Raw genomic sequence first — 18776 nt, forward strand, 5'->3', positions numbered from 1 at the left:
CAGTGCCATCTTTCTTACAAAAGATCAAATGTTTCATGAGAGAACAAAACACATTGATATTCGGTATCATTTTGTTCGTGATATTATTGCTCGTGGTGATATTGTTGTGAGCAAAATTAGCACTCATGAAAATCCTGCAGATATGATGACTAAGTCACTTCCTATAACCAAGTTTGAGCATTGCTTAGACTTGGTTGGTGTTCATTGTTGAAGTTAAACCCTTAAGGGGTTTTTGGAAGAGGTGAAGAACTTGTTTGTTGAAAGTTCGCGATGAAGAACTTGTTCATTGAGAATTTGTGTCAAGGTGGAGATTGTTAGAATTAAGTGACCCAAATTCTTATTTAAATAAAATACGATGGAAAATAAAATAAAAGTAAAATCCATATAGAACTAGACTTCTTTTATTTTATTTTAGAATAAGGTTTTAAACCTTATTAAACTCCATCTATTTTATATTGATTAGGATAAGGTGTTTCAATCCTACTAGAATATGGCTTTGCAAGCCTATAAATAGACATAGTCTATTCCTCTTGTATTTGAGTAAAAATTTTTCGACATAGTGAATTTTCTTCTCCTCTGCCCGTGTTTTTTTTCCCGAAAGGGTTTCCACGTAAAATTTATGTGTTCTTTATTTTTATTTATTTTATTCTATTTTATTTTTCACATTCTTATTTCGTATCAACTTTGTTTCACATTATTTCGAAAATCATACTCTTGTTTTGCTAAGTAATTTCAATAATCAAGGCAATGTACCGATTTAACATTTAGTCATCGAGTTCATCGCTATGTTGGGTGAACGTCAATTGATTCATGTTAAAACGATATACCCTTCTCAAAAACTGAAATAAACTAAAATTTCTCGTCTTTTTAATCAAGACCACGATTAAATTTTACATTGAACTCGTATTTTTGAAAATCAAGACAACACGTGTTTATGAGATACCAATTTTGGGTGTCGCGAGGGTGCTAATACCTTCCTCGCGCGTAACCGACTCCCGAGCCCTACTTTTTCTCTGGATTTCGACGTAGACCCGAACTTAGCCTTCTTTTGTTTTAAAAATAGATCTAATAGGTGTCCGATCACACCTAAGAAAAAGGATCGGTGGCGACTCCCTCTTTATTTTAAACTCAAACTTTAGGTTTTCAATTTTTCTAATCGCCACAATTAGCGGCCGAAAGCTAAAATTTTTACGTTGCTACAAGTAGTTTTGGGGCCACAAATTCGACAAGTAGGTAATAATATTTACTAGTCAAATATAGTAATATATTGAATTGTGTTTTGATTATTTTTGCTAAGTGAACAAATAGTTAGATACAAGTGATTTGTCTCTAAAGTCAAGTAGATTTAGAAAATGAAGTTTCGAGACTTCATTTCTGTAAACCGAGTCTGTAAATATTTACGGAGTTAAAATATTGATATATTAAATTTTGGTACAAAAATTTTTAGTGATTTGATTGTTAATTAAAGAAAAAGGATTAAATCATAAAAGTTGAAAAACTTAAATTCTGTTAACTGGTGGTTGATGAATGAATGAATTAAATTTTTGTTTAAGGTCTTGTATGACAATTAATCCCTAGTGCCTTAAAGTTTTCTTTTAAAAGAAAATATATTTTTATAAGTTAAATTAAAATATATGTATATTATTAAAATAAGCCAACCATATAACCCATTTTAGTTTTTCTTTACCCGAATTATCGAAGAACTTCAGAAGCCATATTCGTTTCTTCTTCAAACTTAATCGGCCTTCCATGTGAGTAATTCTTAAATTTATTTTTAGTAATTTTTATGTTTTTAAAATCGTTGTAGTTTAATTTATTTAGCCTAAGAACTAATTTGTGAGTCTGTCAAAGTTTTGAAAATTTATCATGGACATTCTTGAATCTTTTTAGTTGTTAATGGTTTAGTTTGAAGCTTGATGATGAGTTTGGATTATTTTGTTAAGTGATTTTGTATAGTTTTTAAGTTTAAGGACTAAGTTGAATGTAAGTAAATTTTGATAGGGTGTTCTTGAGAAATTTCAGAATTAGAGGGCTGTTTAGAGATGGCTGAACATTTGAGAATTTGGGTTTTTGAGTCAATTACGAAAATAAGTTTGTTTCGGTTTTAGGGACTAAATTGAACAATTATAACATTTTAAGGCAATTGTGAAAAATGTCAATAAAGAAGTCATATGAATTATATTGAATTTTATAATGTATTTGGGACTAATAATTGAAATAAAAATTACTATATACATCAAGAATTAGTAGATAATTGCGAAAACGAGAAAATTATTGATTAGTCCTTGATATTATCATCTTTGTTGTTTAGGCCTGGTAAGTTCATATAGTTATAATTCATTATTAAATGTTGTTAATGATATATATATATATATATATATATATATATATGTCTCTATATTTTAAAACTGCTGAAATGAAATTGGTCTATGTGAGAAATATCGAATTTCTGAAATAATTTCAATGGATTGAGAAAAAGTTTCATACATGAGATTCTTTTACTGAATTTCTATTTTGGACCGAGCTCTAACATGTGCTGCGGACTCAAATATACATGTGACTCAAATTTAACCTAGACTAGTAACCCTACATGTATATATAGCCCTGGCCAGGCTATTTTTCTATGTTGTCATTGGTTTAGCCCGGACATGTAACCTAACACATTTATTCTGTATCTGATTAGCTCAAACGAGCATCATCTGTTTCTAGACTTATGTATTGAATACTTTTAGAAAAAACCATCAAAAGAATAAAGATTGTTTGATACCCAACTATTTCATTGAAATAAACGAATTATGAATTCTGAACATCCATATGTTTAAATGTTTACTAACTTGGAATTGTTGAATCATGTTGTGATAAGGTCAATACTTGAAATTGCTAAGCTTTGAATGAAATGTGTTACATATTATAGACTAAGAGGTGTGATTGAATTGATGTTATTATTTATGAACATTATATGGTATGACATGTTTTAAGTTCTTATTGTCAAAACCATTATCAGATCGAGTTTTGGAAAATGGGAATTGATTTTAAAAAACAAAAATGGGAGTCGCCACCAATCTTTTTGGGTGTGATTGGATCACCTTTAAAACATTTTGTTTTAAAATCATTAGTTTTGGTCCACGAAATAAAAGAACGGGTTCGGGAGTCGGTTACATACGAGGAAGGATTAGCACCCTCGTAACGCCCAAAAATTGGTACCTAATTGATTATCAAATGTCTTTAATGTCGAAAGAAAAAAAATTTAAGATGTAGTCCTCTTTAAAATATTTTAACTTTAAAAAGTGGGATTCACTAGCGTCAAAGTATTGACATTAAGTTATCCCTTTTTTGAAATTCCTATCTCAAACAAAGAAACGCTATATCCAATAAGTTAGGACATATTGCTTTGAAATTCCAAGATAGTGGCTTGCATTTAGAAAACCTCTAAGAACTTAGAAGGGTACTTAATTATTCGAATTCAACGAGAAAAGTGGCAACCTAATAAGTTAGAACCTTCGCTTTCTCGAAATTTCCAAACACCAAGCATTGCCTTATTTGCAAAAAATCTTATTTCGAGGTAACAAATAAATGAATAAAACGAATAAAAGATAATAACAAATAAGCTAGGAAATATTCGAGATTAAAAAACTAGTAATAAATAAACAATCATTATGTAAGACTAAAGAATGATAGTATAGTGAAGATAATAATAATATTAATAGTAATAATACAAATAAAAATTTTGGAATGATGTGTGAAATTATATATATGTATGTGAATATATAGATAAGTAAACAATATATATAGTGAGTGAAGAGTAAAAGGTAAAACAAGTGTATTTAAAGAGTAATGGGTAAAAATATAATAATAGTGTAATAGTAGTAATAACGTAATAGTATTAGAAATATACGATATATAATATTGAAGGTAAATACATAATATATACATATTAGAAATAATCATACTATTAGAAACAACTATTAATAATACTACATAAATAGATATATAGTAGTAGCATATACATGATATAGTTAAAAATATATAAAATAAGATAATATGAGAAATAAAAAAATATATAAACGATATAATATTAGGGCATATGCAAAACAATAAAAATACATTATTAAAAGATATATATATATATATAATGTATACATAATATAATATTAAAATATTTACATGGTATATACATAATAATGTAAAAATAAACTATTAGTAATATTATAAATATATACATATAGTAGTAATAATAATATAAAGGTATTTCATATAAGCAGTATGCACGTGAAAAAAAAAGAAAAGAGAAAAATAATAATTACAAAAGTATGAAATCAAAATAATATGTAGAAACATGTTTATTCTAAAAGAATAACTGAAACTTAATTGAGAGAAGAAACAAAATCCAAGAGATAACTTACAAGTAAAATAAATTATTGAAAGTAATTTTGGGCTAAAATTAATTATGTATAAATGTCCGAGATCTAAAATTAAAATGCCCAAAATCTTAAAATACCGCGCAAAGGGGCAAATTGAAATAACACACAATTGCAGGGCCAATTTAAAATAATATAAAACTTAAATATGGCCCGATTGAAGGCTAGCACAAAGGAGGGGACCAATTGCGCAAATTACCTAATTAAAGGTAACATGCATGGTCCCAAGCAAAAAAGCTGATTCCACTCCCCCCATGCTACTTTGTTTTATTATTAATTAAAACTATTCCCCCATACTATTTTGTTTTTATTATTAATTAAAATCATTCCCCCATACTATTTTGTTTTTATTATTAATTAAAACCATACTTTATTTTCTATTTTTTATCATAAAAAACCTTTTTTTTAAGAAAAAACAACAAAAAAAGAGTTAAAACACCACCTTACCACCCTACATTCATTTTTCAAAAATAGAGAAGGCTCTCAACTCTCTCAACCCTTCCCTCCTCCGGTCATCGGACCGCCATCAACAAATCACTTGGTCACCGACCACCGACGGCGGCGCCATTGCGTTCACGGTGACCGAAAAAATCTTCGAGGCCCTTTTTCGCTTCTCTTCTCGAGTAGAGCCGGATTTGGGGTTAAAATGACCCAAAAACCTTCAAAAATTAATGAGAAGCACCCTAGAACTCAAGAATCCATTCGGTTTCCGGCCACCGATCCTCGGCGGTGGCTTCCTCGGTCGTCCACGATGTTGGAAAACTGAACACCGGTAAGATCCTTCCCTCTTTCCCTTTTTTTATATTTTTTACAAGTTTTTTCTTTGTTAAAAATATTTGTAAAATAGATAAAACGAACGAATAGAAAGAAGATCAAAAAAATAAAAATAAGGACAAACACCTTTTGAACTTGTTTTCTCCTTTTGATTTCTCCCAAAAGTCTCTGTAATACAACCCCCTCTAATACAATCTCTTCTCTCCCCAAAATACAATCGATTCTTCCTCAAAATACCATCGATCCCCCCACCTCCAATCGGTTCTAGTATGGCTTTTATAGCCATTTACAAACTTTATTATATATATTTGCTATATTTTCTTCTTCTTGTATGGCAGACAAACGGTGGTGGAGGCATGTGCCAGTTGGTAGTGGTTGGAAGTGGGTGGTTGAGGCTTGCGGCTAGGGTTTCTAATTTCTGAAAATAGGTTGTGGGCTAGGGTTTCTAAGCCTTTGGGCTTCTTTTAGGTTTTAATTTTTGGGTTGTAATTGGGTTGGTAGCTTTGTTTGTAAATGGACTTTTAATGGGCATTTTGATTTTTTTCTTTATTTTTTTTTCAAAATTGGTTTATTTATTTTAAGGCCCGGGCAAAATATGGGTTCTACAGCTGCCCCTCTTTGCTCATTGTTGTGTTAACAGGAATAGAGCAAAGACTAAAAAGATCCAATTTTGCTCGGGCTTGCCGAGTTTTGAGTTCTTCGATCTGCTTCTTTGATCTGTTCCCTATAAACACAGGGATACCAAATCTGCTATCTTCAACTTGTTCCTTATAAACACAGGAATGCCATGCTGAAATCTTCGATCTGCTTCACTGTAACTCAGGAAGGCGATATCTGCTATCTTTGATCTGCCCCCCGTCTATTATAGAGACGCCAAATCTATTTCTTCGATTTGTTCCCTGACGATACAGAGACGACAAATCATCATAGATTTGCTTTCTCATAATCACGTGAAAGCCAAATCAGCTATGTCTTCGATTTGTTCCTTGTAAACACAAGGATGCCAAACCATCTTGGATCTGCTTCAGTGAAATCATCTAAAGGCGAGATCTGCTATGTGTTTGCTCTCTATCAAAGTGAAGATGCCAAACTTCAATTCGTTCTCTGACGATACAGAGACGACAAATCATCTTAGATTTGCTTTCTCGTAATCACGTGAAAGCCAAATCAGCTATGTCTTCGATTTGTTCCTTGTAAACACAAGGATGCCAAACCATCTTGGATCTGCTTCAGTGAAATCATCTGAAGGCGAGATGTGCTATGTGTCTACTCTCCATCAAAGTGAAGATGCCAAACTTCGATTCGTTCTCTGACAATACAAAGACGACAAATCATCTTAGATTTGCTTCATCGTAATCACGTGAAAGCCAAATCAGCTATGTCTTTGATTTGCTCCTTGTAAACACAAGGATGCCAAACCATCTTGGATCTACTTCAGTATAACATCGAAGGCGGATCTCATTATCTTCATGACCTATTACCCTACTGCCTAAGGGATTAAGGCGCGTCATCCTGTAGAATGATTATGCTTGATAATTAGGATGCCATGCTCAAAGTGAGTCAAATGTTCCTAATTAAACATGTCATGATGCAAAATGTCATGAATATGACCCCTATCCTAGACGTCATCATTCATTCTTTCATTTGCCTTCCTTTTCTCAAAGCTTCATTCACGCTCAGCCCGTAGGCCTGTACCCTTCCTCCAATGCTACGATCCGCTGAGGATGTTTGTAAAACAATCTTTTCTTAAAATTGAATCATTGATTTTGTTCATTTTCCTTTTAGACTGGATGAAAGAAATTCCTCGAGTTCCTTCATCCTTTACTTACGTGAATTTCTCGAACAATTGTCCTGTTTTAGTTTCTTGTATTGTCTAGAAATTTCAGAGTAATGCGTAAAACTTCGTTTGTAAACATATTTAGTTCATCTATCATTATTTCAATGCAACATGGAAGATGAATAAATCTTTAAGAATAATTGGATTTGAATGAATTAAGAAGAAAGAATACAAAGGAAATTAATCTGAAGGTCTATCTTTAGGAAGGAATAGAATCTAAAGATGGAAAACAAGATAGAAGTTAGATCCTCCAGATATCACCACTTGAGTGCCTATACACCAGCTCCATGAAGTCTTTCTTGAGTTCAAAATGTATTTAAAAGATCCCAAGTACTCTGTTGATGCCCCAGTTTGTAGCATTCTTCACTCTTTGTAACAAGATCACTGTGTACTTTTCAAAATTTGAGCTGCCCTTACAGGTTTTCAACTCAAAAACTTTTTGGTCACAAGGTGCCTTTTGCGGGTTTTCACCTTGGCCTCTCCGTTTTTGATTTTTTTTCAAGGCGCCCTTTGCGAGTTTTCACCTTAGATTCTCTTCTTCTTTAGACAAAGTATTTTTTAACTGAGTCTGAGTTCACTGGATTAGGTAAACTTTTCCCATCCATTTCTGCTAAGATCAATGCACCACCGGAGAAAGCTTTCTTCACAACATATGGCCCTTCCCAATTTGGCATCCATTTTCCTCTAAAATCCTTTTGAATAGGAAGGATCTTTTTCAGTACAAGGTCTCCCTCATTGAATTCTCTTGGTCGAACTTTCTTGTCATAAGCTCGCATCATTCGCTTCTGATACATCTGACCATGTCGAATGGCTTCTAGCCTCTTTTCTTCAATCAAGTTCAACTGGTCATACCGGGATTGAACCCACTCAGCTTCATCTAACTTTACTTCATCAAAATTCAAGAGAAGGTATTTCTACTTCAATAGGTATCTGCTTCCATCCAGTAAACTAACGAGAATGGAGTTGCCCGAGAGAGGTTTCGACGGATGTTCGATAGGCCAGGAGTGCAAACGGTAACTTCTCATGCCAATCTCTATAGGTCTCAGTCATCTTTCCCACTATTTTCTTAATGTTCTTGTTAGCAGCTTCTACCGCCCCATTCATTTTTGGACGATAGGGGGAAGAATTGTGATGCTTAATCTTGAACTGGTCGCAAACTTCTGCTATCATTTTGTTGTTTAGGTTCAATGCATTATCGGATATGATCTTCTCAGGCATTCCATATTGACAAATGATCTCCTTCTTCAAGAATCGACTCACAACTGACTTAGTAACATTCGCATAAGAAGCAGCCTCTACCCATTTTATGAAGTAGTCAATTACTACAAAGATAAACCGATGTCCATTCGAAGCTCTCTGTGATATTGGTCCAATAACATCCATGCCCCACATGGAAAAGGGCCATGGAGAAGTCATAACATGCAAAGGTGAAGGTGGTACATGAATTTTATCCCCATAAATCTGGCACTTATGGCATTTCTTGGTGTAACTGATGCAATCCCTTTCCATAGTGGCCCAATAATAGCCAAACCTCATGATTTGCCTTGCCATCGTGAACCCATTTGCATGCGTCCCGTATACACCTTCGTGAACTTCTTCTAGAATTAACTTAGCTTCCACAGCATCGACACATCTCAAAAGTACTTGGTCTTTTTGTCTTTTGTACAGGATATCTCCGTCTAAAACATAGTCGCAAGCTAACATCCTCAAGGTTCGTTTGTCATTTTCACTAGCCTATTCAGGGTATTTACGATCTCTTACGTATCGCAATATATCTTGATACCAGGGGTTATTGTCATTTCCCTCCCTCTCAATGTTACAACAATGAGCTGGAGCCTCGTAAACACTCATTTGAATTGGTTTTATTTCTTCTTCTTTATTTGCCTTGATCATTGAGGCCAAGGTTGCTAAAGCATCTGTCATCTAATTTTTGTCTCGTGGGAGATAATTGAAGGTGATGCTATCAAATTCCTCAAGTAACCCCAAAACTACCTTACGATAACTAATCAATTTAGGGTCCCTTGTCTCCCATTCACCTCTAAGCTGATAAACAACCAACGCCGAATCCCCATATACTTCTAGAGTTTTTATACCTCGTTCTATAGTTGCTTGAAGTCCCATGATGCATGCTTCATATTCAGCCATATTGTTTGTGCAATCAAAGTCCAACTTGCACATAAAAGGATAATGATCGCCATTCGGAGATACCAAGACTGCCCCAATTCCATTTCCAACTGTATTAGAAGCCCCATCAAAATTGAGCCTCCAAGAAGAATTTTCAGTCATTGCTATACACATCAACTCCTCATTTGAAAAATCGAAGTTTAGTGGCTCATAATCCTCTAGAGCCCTACTAGCCAAGAAGTCTGCTACCGCACTTCCTTTTATAGCCTTCTGACTTATGTAGACTATATCAAACTCCGAAAGTAAAATTTGCCATCTCGCCATTCTCCCATTTAGAGTTGTTGACTCCATCATGTATTTCAATGGATCAAGTTTTGAGATGAGCCAAGTGGTATGGTATAGCATGTACTGTCTTAATCTCCGAGTTGTCCAAATCAGTGCACAACACAACTTTTCGATTGGTGAATATCTCATCTCACAGTCAGTGAACTTCTTACTGGGAAAATAAATTGCCTTCTCCTTTTTCCCTGACTCATCATGCTGGCCAAGCACACATCCCATAGAATTACTGAACACTGATAAGTACAGTATTAATGGTTTATCTGGGCTGGGTAGAGACAATACCGGAGTATTCAACAAATACTGCTTGACCTTTTCAAAAGCATTCTGGCATTCTCCATCCCAAATACCTTGATGGTGCTTTCTGAGGAGGCGAAAGATAGGATCACATTTCTCGGTTAGTTGTGAAATGAACTGAGCAATGTAATTCAACCTTCCTAGGAATCCTCGAACCTCTTTTTGAGTACGTGGTGGAGGTAATTCTCGTATGGTTCTGACCTTGCCTGAGTCGACTTCAATTCCTTTTTCACTGACTACGAAGCCTAACAACTTTCCGGATCTGGCTCCAAAGGTACACTTTGCTGGATTGAGCTTCAACTGAAATTTTCTCAACCTTACAAACAATCTTCTCAAGACCTCAATATGCTCTTTTTCCGTACGGGACTTGGCAATCATATCATCGACTTATACCTCAATATCCTTATGCATCATGTCATGGAACAAGTTCACCATGGCCCTTTGGTACGTTGCCCCTGCATTTTTTAGTCCAAATGGCATTACTTTATAGCAAAAGGTGCCCCACAAGGTTATAAAGGTAGTTTTATCCATGTCCTCTAGATGCATCTTTATCTGGTTGTATCCTAAGAAACCATCCATAAAGGAGAACAATGAATATCCCGTTGTGTTATCTACTAAAGTGTCAATGTGGGGTAAAGGAAAATTATCTTTTGGGCTTGCTTTGTTCAAGTCTCTGTAATCAACACACATTCATACTTTTCCATCCTTCTTGGGGACTGGCACAATGTTAGCTACCCATTCGGAGTACTTCACTTTTTGCAAGAATCTTGCATCAAACTATTTCTTGACTTCATCCTTTATCTTCAAAACGATATCTGGCCTCATTCTTCGCAACTTCTGTTGGACTGTCTTACAATCTTGTTTTATCGGAAGACGATGTACCACAATGTCAGTACTCAATCCAGACATATCCTGATATGACCAGGCGAAGATATCCTTGAACTCTCGAAGCAACTCAATTAGACCATGCCTTGTGTCCACGCCAATTAGGGTTCCGATTTTCAACTCCTTCCCTTCCTCTAGGGCTATATTCTCTGTTACATCTTTCTCATATGGCATGATTTATTTCTCCTCCTACTTAACCATTCTTAACAGATCGAAAGATACGTTACAATCCTGAACATTTTCAAAATCCTAAGGTTCCTCTAAACACATGTCTTGCTCGCCAGAGAAATTAGGAGCTGTAGTATCAGCGCTCATATCATTGATATCTAGGGACCTGTGGGGGTATGAAAGAATATACAAAGAATGAATGAATCAAAGAATGATTGTTTATGTGCTATGAATAAAAGAATAAGAATTGCTAGAATTTGAAGGAATATTGGTCGATAAAAATAGAACGATACTCGTTTAAATTGATAAAAAGTTATGTTTTATTTAAATAATTATAGATGAACATAAGTCTATTTCACGAATATAACCTTACTACTCCTAGGCCTTAGAGTAACAGACATGTTTTGAGAATTACTCTAAAAAATTCCTAAAGACTACAGGAAGGTCTTCCTCAGTCCAATTATTCAGAGAGCTCCTCGGTTCGTAAGGGCGAATGCCCTCGAGGCTTCCTTGCTCCTATCCTTCATTGTGCACAGCATTAACTTGATTACTTTCCTTTATCAGCAATCCTCCTGATTTGAAGGATTTGGATATAGGTGGGAATGTCATCGGTTCCCACTCCACTTCTCTTCCATTCAAACACGCATTTCTTCTCGCTTGGCGCTTCTCTATTTCCTGCCTCTTATGCTTGTGGTCTGGCTTGAAGCCCAAGCCAAAGTGGTCTTTCTTCTCAATCAGTTTTGGGATTTGAACCTCTCCTTGCAACTGTCTTCCTAGCCCTTTTCCCGGCAATGCTCCTTTCCCGATCATCATTTGTAGGGCCATCTTCGTGGCTCCAGACATTTTGGGTACCGGCACTTTGCTTCCCTCCAAAATAAAGGTAGCATTGATGACCTCTAAAGAGCGGAAAGAACATTCAATAGCCTCTTCATTTGCCTCAACATAAGGGGCCTTGCTGGTAGCTGCCGCTATGATGTCCTCTTCCGCATTGATGGTTATTAAGCGACCATCCATCACTAACTTTAATTTTTGGTGCAATGAAGAGCACACTGCTCTTGTCGAGTGTATCCATGGTCTCCCCAATAAATAATTGTAGGAGGGCTTTATATCCATCACTAGGAAATCAACTTCATACGTATTCGGCCCAATCTCCAAAGGGATGTCGATTCGCCCCATTACTTTTCTTTCAGTTCCATCAAAGGCTCTTACCACATTATGACACGTTTTCATATGCGAACTGTCAATGGGCAATCTGTTCAAGGTGGATAGCGGCAGGACGTTCAAAGCAGACCCATTATCCATGAGTACACTTGGAAGTGTATATCCTTTGCACCGAGTAGTGATGTGTAGGGCTTTGGTTGACCCTATGCCCCCAGGTGGAATTTCATCATCGTTAAAATAAATGAAATTGTCAGCACTGATGTTGTTTACTAACCGGTCTAGCTTGTTAACAGATATGTCATGGGTAACATATGTTTCGTTAAGCACCTTTAACAACGCATCTCGATGCACCTTAGAGCTCAAGAGTAGGGCTAACAACGATATCTGTGCTTGCTTGCGAATCGCAAACCACGCTATACTCGCTATGTTTCAGGAATTTTGGAAACTCTTTAGCCTCTCCCTCCTTTACCGGCTCATTGATGAGTACTTCAGTTTCCTTTTCCCTTTCAGCCTTGACATCTTTCGTCTTTGTGGGCTCTACTCTGATATTCCCCCCGTCATAACGTTTCCCACTTCGTGTATGAGAACCTTCATTTTGCGTGCCCCTGGACGCGCTAGCTATACTCTCCCCCTCAGGTATTGTTATATTGCAGTCATAGCTCCATGGCACCCTCCTGTCATCCTTATAAGGGAAATGATTGGGTTTATGGATGACTATTTTGGGCCTAGTTTGCGACCCCTCCTCATTATTCCCTGGCAAGGAAATAATAATTCTCGGTTGGCTGGTTCTTTGTCGTTCATTCTCCAGTACACATATTTGTCCTTCATAAGAACTACCCTCAGAAACCTGCAACTCTTTGTTAACTATAAGGCCTTGTACCATGACCTTGAACTCTTCACAATTTTGGATCACATGACCTACTTCCCCATGGAACTCACAATGGTTTTCTATTCCTTCTCCTCCTTTTCTAGAGGTCAATATACCTCTCTTCACCATCTCCTCCCATATTACCTTCATAGGTGTCTTCACCTCAGCAATGTCTTCCTTGATTTTTCTTTTCTTTGTTTCATTAATGGCATTCACTCCTTTATTACCATGATCCGGTAACAGATTTTAGGCATTAGGGGTACTGTCGAATTTCACAACCCCATCTTGATAAGCCTCTCCACGGCCTTCTTGAATCCTGTGCAGTTTTCGATCGAATGCCCCAGTATTCCCGCATTATATTCGCACTTAGCATTTGCATCATACCATCTGGGGTACGGTGGCTGTAGTGGTTTCAAGTGAAATGGAGCAATGGCATGTGCATCATACAAGCTTTGATAAAGCTCACGATACGTCACAGGGATAGGCGTAAATTGCATTCTTTTCGAATTCTGTCTTATGCCCGATTCCTGTTTTTGGTTATTTTGTTGTTCGACCATAGCTGTTTTGGGTTGACCAACTGTGATTGCCCTCGAGTTGAGACTATTCACCTCATTGTCCTTTCTCCTTGGGGCCGATCTTTTAGCCACTTCCCCCTCGATTTTACCGCCTCTCACGGCATTCTCAATCATCTCACCCGCTATAACTATATCTGCGAAACTTTTTGTGGTACTTCCAATCATATGTATGATGAATGGCGCCTTCAAAGTATTAATAAATAACATGGTGGTTTCCTTTTCTAACAATGGTGGTTGTACTTGCATTGCCACCTCCCTCCATCGTTGTGCATATTGCCTAAAACTTTCATTAGGTTTTTTCTCCATGTTTTGAAGTGTGATCCTATCTGGCGTCATATCAGTCACATGGTTATACTGTTGCATGAAAGCTTATGCAAGATCTCTCCATGAACTGATTCTTGTACGGCTCAACTGATTGTACCACCTAGCCGCCACTCCCACTAGGCTGTCTTGAAAACAATGGATCAATAGTTGATTGTTGTTCACATAACCAGTCATTCTTCTACAAAACATTGTTATGTGTGCCTCTGGGCAAGTACTCCCATTGTACTTTTCAAACTCTGGCATCTTAAATTTATGAGGAAGCACCAAATCTGGAACCAAACTTAAGTCTTTGGCATCAATCCCATGATAATTGCCAGCGCCTTCTAAAACCCTAAACTTTTCCTCTAACCATTTGCAACGATCTTCTAATTGTTTTGAGGATTCAGTGGCCATTCTTTCCTTCTCCATTAAATCTAGATCAGGAGTAATAGGGTTGATTGAGCTATCACCCAAATTATTTCCCAACCCAGATGGGAAATTTATAGGGATTCTAGCATCTGTTGGCCTATATTGAGGTCTTACTATGACAGATGGCCTTCTAGGAGGTGCCTCGGTTTGCAGGGGCACATGAGGCAGAGTAAAACCCGGAGGAGGACCTTCATTATCCTCTTCAGTGATCGCCATGGGAGCTTTTCCTTTATCAGTGGCTCTTAGCAGCTGAACCATTTCAACCATCATGTTTCTCTGAGCCTCTAGCATCTGCTCCCTTATTTCATTCTGTATTTTGGCCAACTGCTCTTTATTTGATCTTGCATATCTTTTTGTAATTGCTCAAACCTTTGATCCATGTTCTTAGTTTTGTACGAGTGCCGTAAGGATGTGTGATTTCCAGATTTTCTTTTCTACCTCTCTGGAAAGTAAACTTTAACTAATCAGAGCCTTTCTATAACTTTGAATGCAAATGATGTGATGAAATGTTATGAGATGCAAATCTGAGGAATGCAAAAGAATATCGATTTGGTTCAACTTCATTTAGAAAATTTTATTTAGAAAAGAATATCTTTACATATAAGAGGATTACAAATACGATTTAGCCCTAAGGCCCAAAGCTTTAACTCTATCTAATAAAAGGGCTAACTTTCGTCCTACATTTGACGATGATGAATACATCAGACTCAATACGTCAGCTCGAATTGCCAAGTCTTGCACATACTCAGCAACCTCTCGAATCTGAGCTATGGCTTTACCAATGACATGATCCCTTTTTCTGAGCTGTTCTTTAGCTTGATGCAGCTCTCCCCTCAGATAATCCTCTTGTGCCTTGAGCTGCTCAACCCGGAGTTCACTGTCATGCAATGCCACCTCCAAATCTTCAACCTTGCTTCTTAGCTCCTTTAACTCGACCGTAGAATTATGGTTTTGGTGCCAACGCAGGGATTTTCCAAGTTCCATTACCTTGGTCTTCAATCCTTTATTCTCTTCCTCTAATGCCAAATTCTGCCCCCGCATTTCTTAGAATTTCCTCTCCCAGTACTCGGCTCTATCTTTTTCTTCTTGAACATCCTTCTGCCACTGATTCGAAGATCCTCTTACTGTCGCCCTCCTCAAGGCTACTTGTGCCCTTTTGTAATGCTCCCTTAGATCATCTCGATCTTCCTCAATCTTCCTTTTTTCTTTCCTCTCTTTCTCGACTTCCATCTTTTGAACATCAACGTCCAAACTCAAGTACATCTTTTCTTCTTCGAGCTTTGCTATCCTCCTCTCGAACTCCAAGCTTTGTCTCTCGAACTCCTGTTTCATAATTTCTAACTTTGAGGGCCTTACTTGCAAATATTCCTCCATTGGTCGAGCTCCTTCCATACTTGGCTTAGGGATATTATCATTAACTCTTCTACCTCTCCATTTTATGTATTCCGGTGTTGTAGCGGGGCTAATAGCTTTTCCTCTCAATCGACAAGTCTTCTTCCAAGCACTAGAAACTTCACTAACCCTCCTCTTGTAATCGACTCCTCTATATACAAACTCACTTTGAGCCAACCCCTGAGTCGCTGGTATGAACTGTCTCAATCCATCTTTGCCTCGATCGAGCAAAGGGGCATAGCCAATGGCACTCCAAATCCCCAATAAGGGTACCCAATCAAGATTACCGCATCGGTAAAGAACCTCACCAGGCATCATCCACGGAGCCCTCCACTCGACATCTTTCGACTGAAGGTTCTGAAGTAACGCTATCCAATTCTCTTCTGGAACATCAACTCTCCTGGTTGAAGCTACTATGTCTTTCAACGGTGAATAATCCTCAAAGTAAACCCGATAAACCACCCTATCTATCAACCGGAAATAACTGTAGAACCAAGCCAAAAGCAACTGAGCACACCCTATAAACCTGCCAGCACCAGCCCTCCTACATACACCTAAAGACCTAAATGTTTCCGCCAAAATTGCAGAGACCGAAGTGACCTTTTTACTGAGTCGATGAAAAAGATCCGTGGTTGCCTCATCCACATATCCCAAAGCCCTAGGGAAGACCATCAATCCATATAAACTTAGGGCAAAAATATCTATCTTCTTTGTCTCATCAGGGTATGTCAAAATCAAATATTTCAAAGCATCCCACGAAATGCACTTGCACTCACCTTTTTCTTTAATTCGGGCCGTGGCCTACTGCTCGCTCATCCCCGTAATAATCATCAATTTCTTCCAAAAGGTAGAGACACAAGGAGCTCGGGAATAGATCCTATCATTACAGGCGGGGACAACGAAGTAAGCGGTGTACTCTTCCACAGTAGGTACCATGTCTACTTCCCCAAAAGTGAATCAACTGTACGCCGGGTTCCAAAACTGAGCAAGGGCTCTGAATAAGTGCTCTTCTATCTGAACATCAAGCAAGTAAGGTAAGTCTCCATAGTTACCGTAGAATAATTACTTAGTCTCTTTGCCCCACTAATCCCAAATTTCCTTAAGCTCTTGGAGATTATTCTGTGTGACACTTATACGAGTATAATCTCGCAGCTCCGACACATATCCTATAGCTATACTGTCTCCCTTTTCTAGTTGAGTTTGCTCGGACCATCTGTGGACGTTAACGTTGCCTTCCACTTCATCAAGAAGTCCGTTCTCCATAATAAAACTTCCTAACTTAGAAACTGACCATGAACCGATATCTTTGTAAATGCAAAATGACATGCAAGCAAAAGAAAAGAGATAGTCAGTATCACATAATATCAATAAATTTCAACGGTAACTTATAAGGGTAATGTCTAAGTTGGGCTTATACGGTCCTTCGACATGGGCAAATTGAAATAGCACACAGACTGCAGGGCCAATTTAAAATAATATAAAACTTAAATATGGCCCGATTGAAGGCTAGCACAAAGGAGGGGACCAATTGCGCAAATTACCCAATTAAAGGTAACATGCATGGTCCCAAGCAAAAAAGCTGATTCCACTCCCCCCATGCTACTTTGTTTTATTATTAATTAAAACTATTCTCCCATACTATTTTGTTTTTATTATTAATTAAAACTATTCCCCCATACTATTTTGTTTTTATTATTAATTAAAAACATACTTTATTTTCTCTTTTTTTATCATAAAAAAACCTTTTTTTTAAAGAAAAAAACAACAAAAAAAAAGAGTTAAAACACCACCTTACCACCCTACATTTATTTTTCAAAATAGAAAGAAGGCTCTCAACTCTCTCAACCCTTCCCCTCCTCCGGTCATCGGACCGGCCATCAACAAATCACACAGGTCACGAGCCACCGACGGTGCGCCTTGCTGCTCACTGGTGATGAAAAATCTTTCGAGGCCCTTTTTCGCTTCTCTTCTCGAGTAGAGCCCGGATTTGGGGTTAAAATGACCCAAAAACCTTCAAAAATTAATGAGAAGCACCCTAGAACTCAAGAATCCATTAGGTTTTGACCACCGATCCTCGGCGGTGGCTTCTCGATAAATCCACGATGTTGGAAAAGCGAACACCGGTAAGATCTTTCCCTCTTTCCTTTTTTTATATTTTTTACAAGTTTTTCTTTGTTAAAAATATTTGTAAAATAGATAAAACGAACGAATAGAAAGAAGATCAAAGAAATAAAAATAAGGACAAACACCTTTTGAACTTGTTTTCTCCTTTTGATTTCTCCCAAAAGTCTCTGTAATACAACCCCCTCTAATACAATCTCTTCTCTCCCCAAAATACAATCGATTCTTCCTCAAAATACCATCGATCCCCCCACCTCCAATCGGTTCTAGTATGGCTTTTATAGCCATTTACAAACTTTATTATATATATTTGCTATCTTTTCTTCTTCTTGTATGGCAGGCAAACGGTGGTGGAGGCATGTGCCACTTGGTAGTGGTTGGAAGTGGGTGGTTGAGACTTGCGGCTAGGGTTTCTAATTTCTGAAAATAGGTTGTGGGCTAGGGTTTCTAAGCCTTTGGGCTTCTTTTAGGTTTTAATTTTTGGGTTGTAATTGGGTTGGTAGCTTTGTTTGTAAATGGACTTTTAATGGGCATTTTGATTTTTTTCTTTATTTTTTTTTCAAAATTTGGTTTATTTATTTTAAGGCCCGGGCAAAATATGGGTTCTACACTTATATATATAAATGAAAATAATATATGCATTAGCTACATGGAATCAATCATTGAAAGGAGAAATTGGACATAGTGTAATAAAATGGAATGTGATTTACTATTTGAAAATGAGTTAGATGAATTGATTGGTAAATATGATATTTGAATGTTTTTGCTACAGTATGCTCAACTTTCATGTATATATGTGAACTCACTAACTTGTGAGATTGGTTGTATGTATAGGAAATGAATGAATTTATAAGCTTGTTAATGAAATTAAGCATGAAATATACAAAATGATTCAAATTCGGTAAGTTTAATTTTCGTTATATACGAGCTTACTAAGCATTGATTTCCTTATGTCAATTATTTTCTTTCTTTGTAGATCATTGGAAATCTCGATCGGTTGGAAGTTTAAATCAAAACATACATACTATCTATTCCCAAATTGATAGAAGTTTTGATCATTTTGAAGTTGGGTTATAAATGGCATG

The 18776-nt window shown here is 36.8% G+C and overlaps 1 long non-coding RNA gene across 1 annotated transcript; it reads left to right on the forward strand.

Annotated features, from left to right (window-relative positions):
- The first annotated feature begins 5066 nt into the window (after positions 1–5066).
- LOC128285303 (uncharacterized) lies at positions 5067–18242 on the forward strand. Its single transcript, XR_008275778.1, has 2 exons — positions 5067–5190; positions 18032–18242. It is a non-coding gene; the product is annotated as an uncharacterized LOC128285303 (long non-coding RNA).
- Positions 18243–18776: the final 534 nt, after the last annotated feature.

The sequence above is a fragment of the Gossypium arboreum genome, chromosome 12, assembly GCF_025698485.1.
Source record: "Gossypium arboreum isolate Shixiya-1 chromosome 12, ASM2569848v2, whole genome shotgun sequence".
NCBI lineage: Eukaryota > Viridiplantae > Streptophyta > Magnoliopsida > Malvales > Malvaceae > Gossypium > Gossypium arboreum.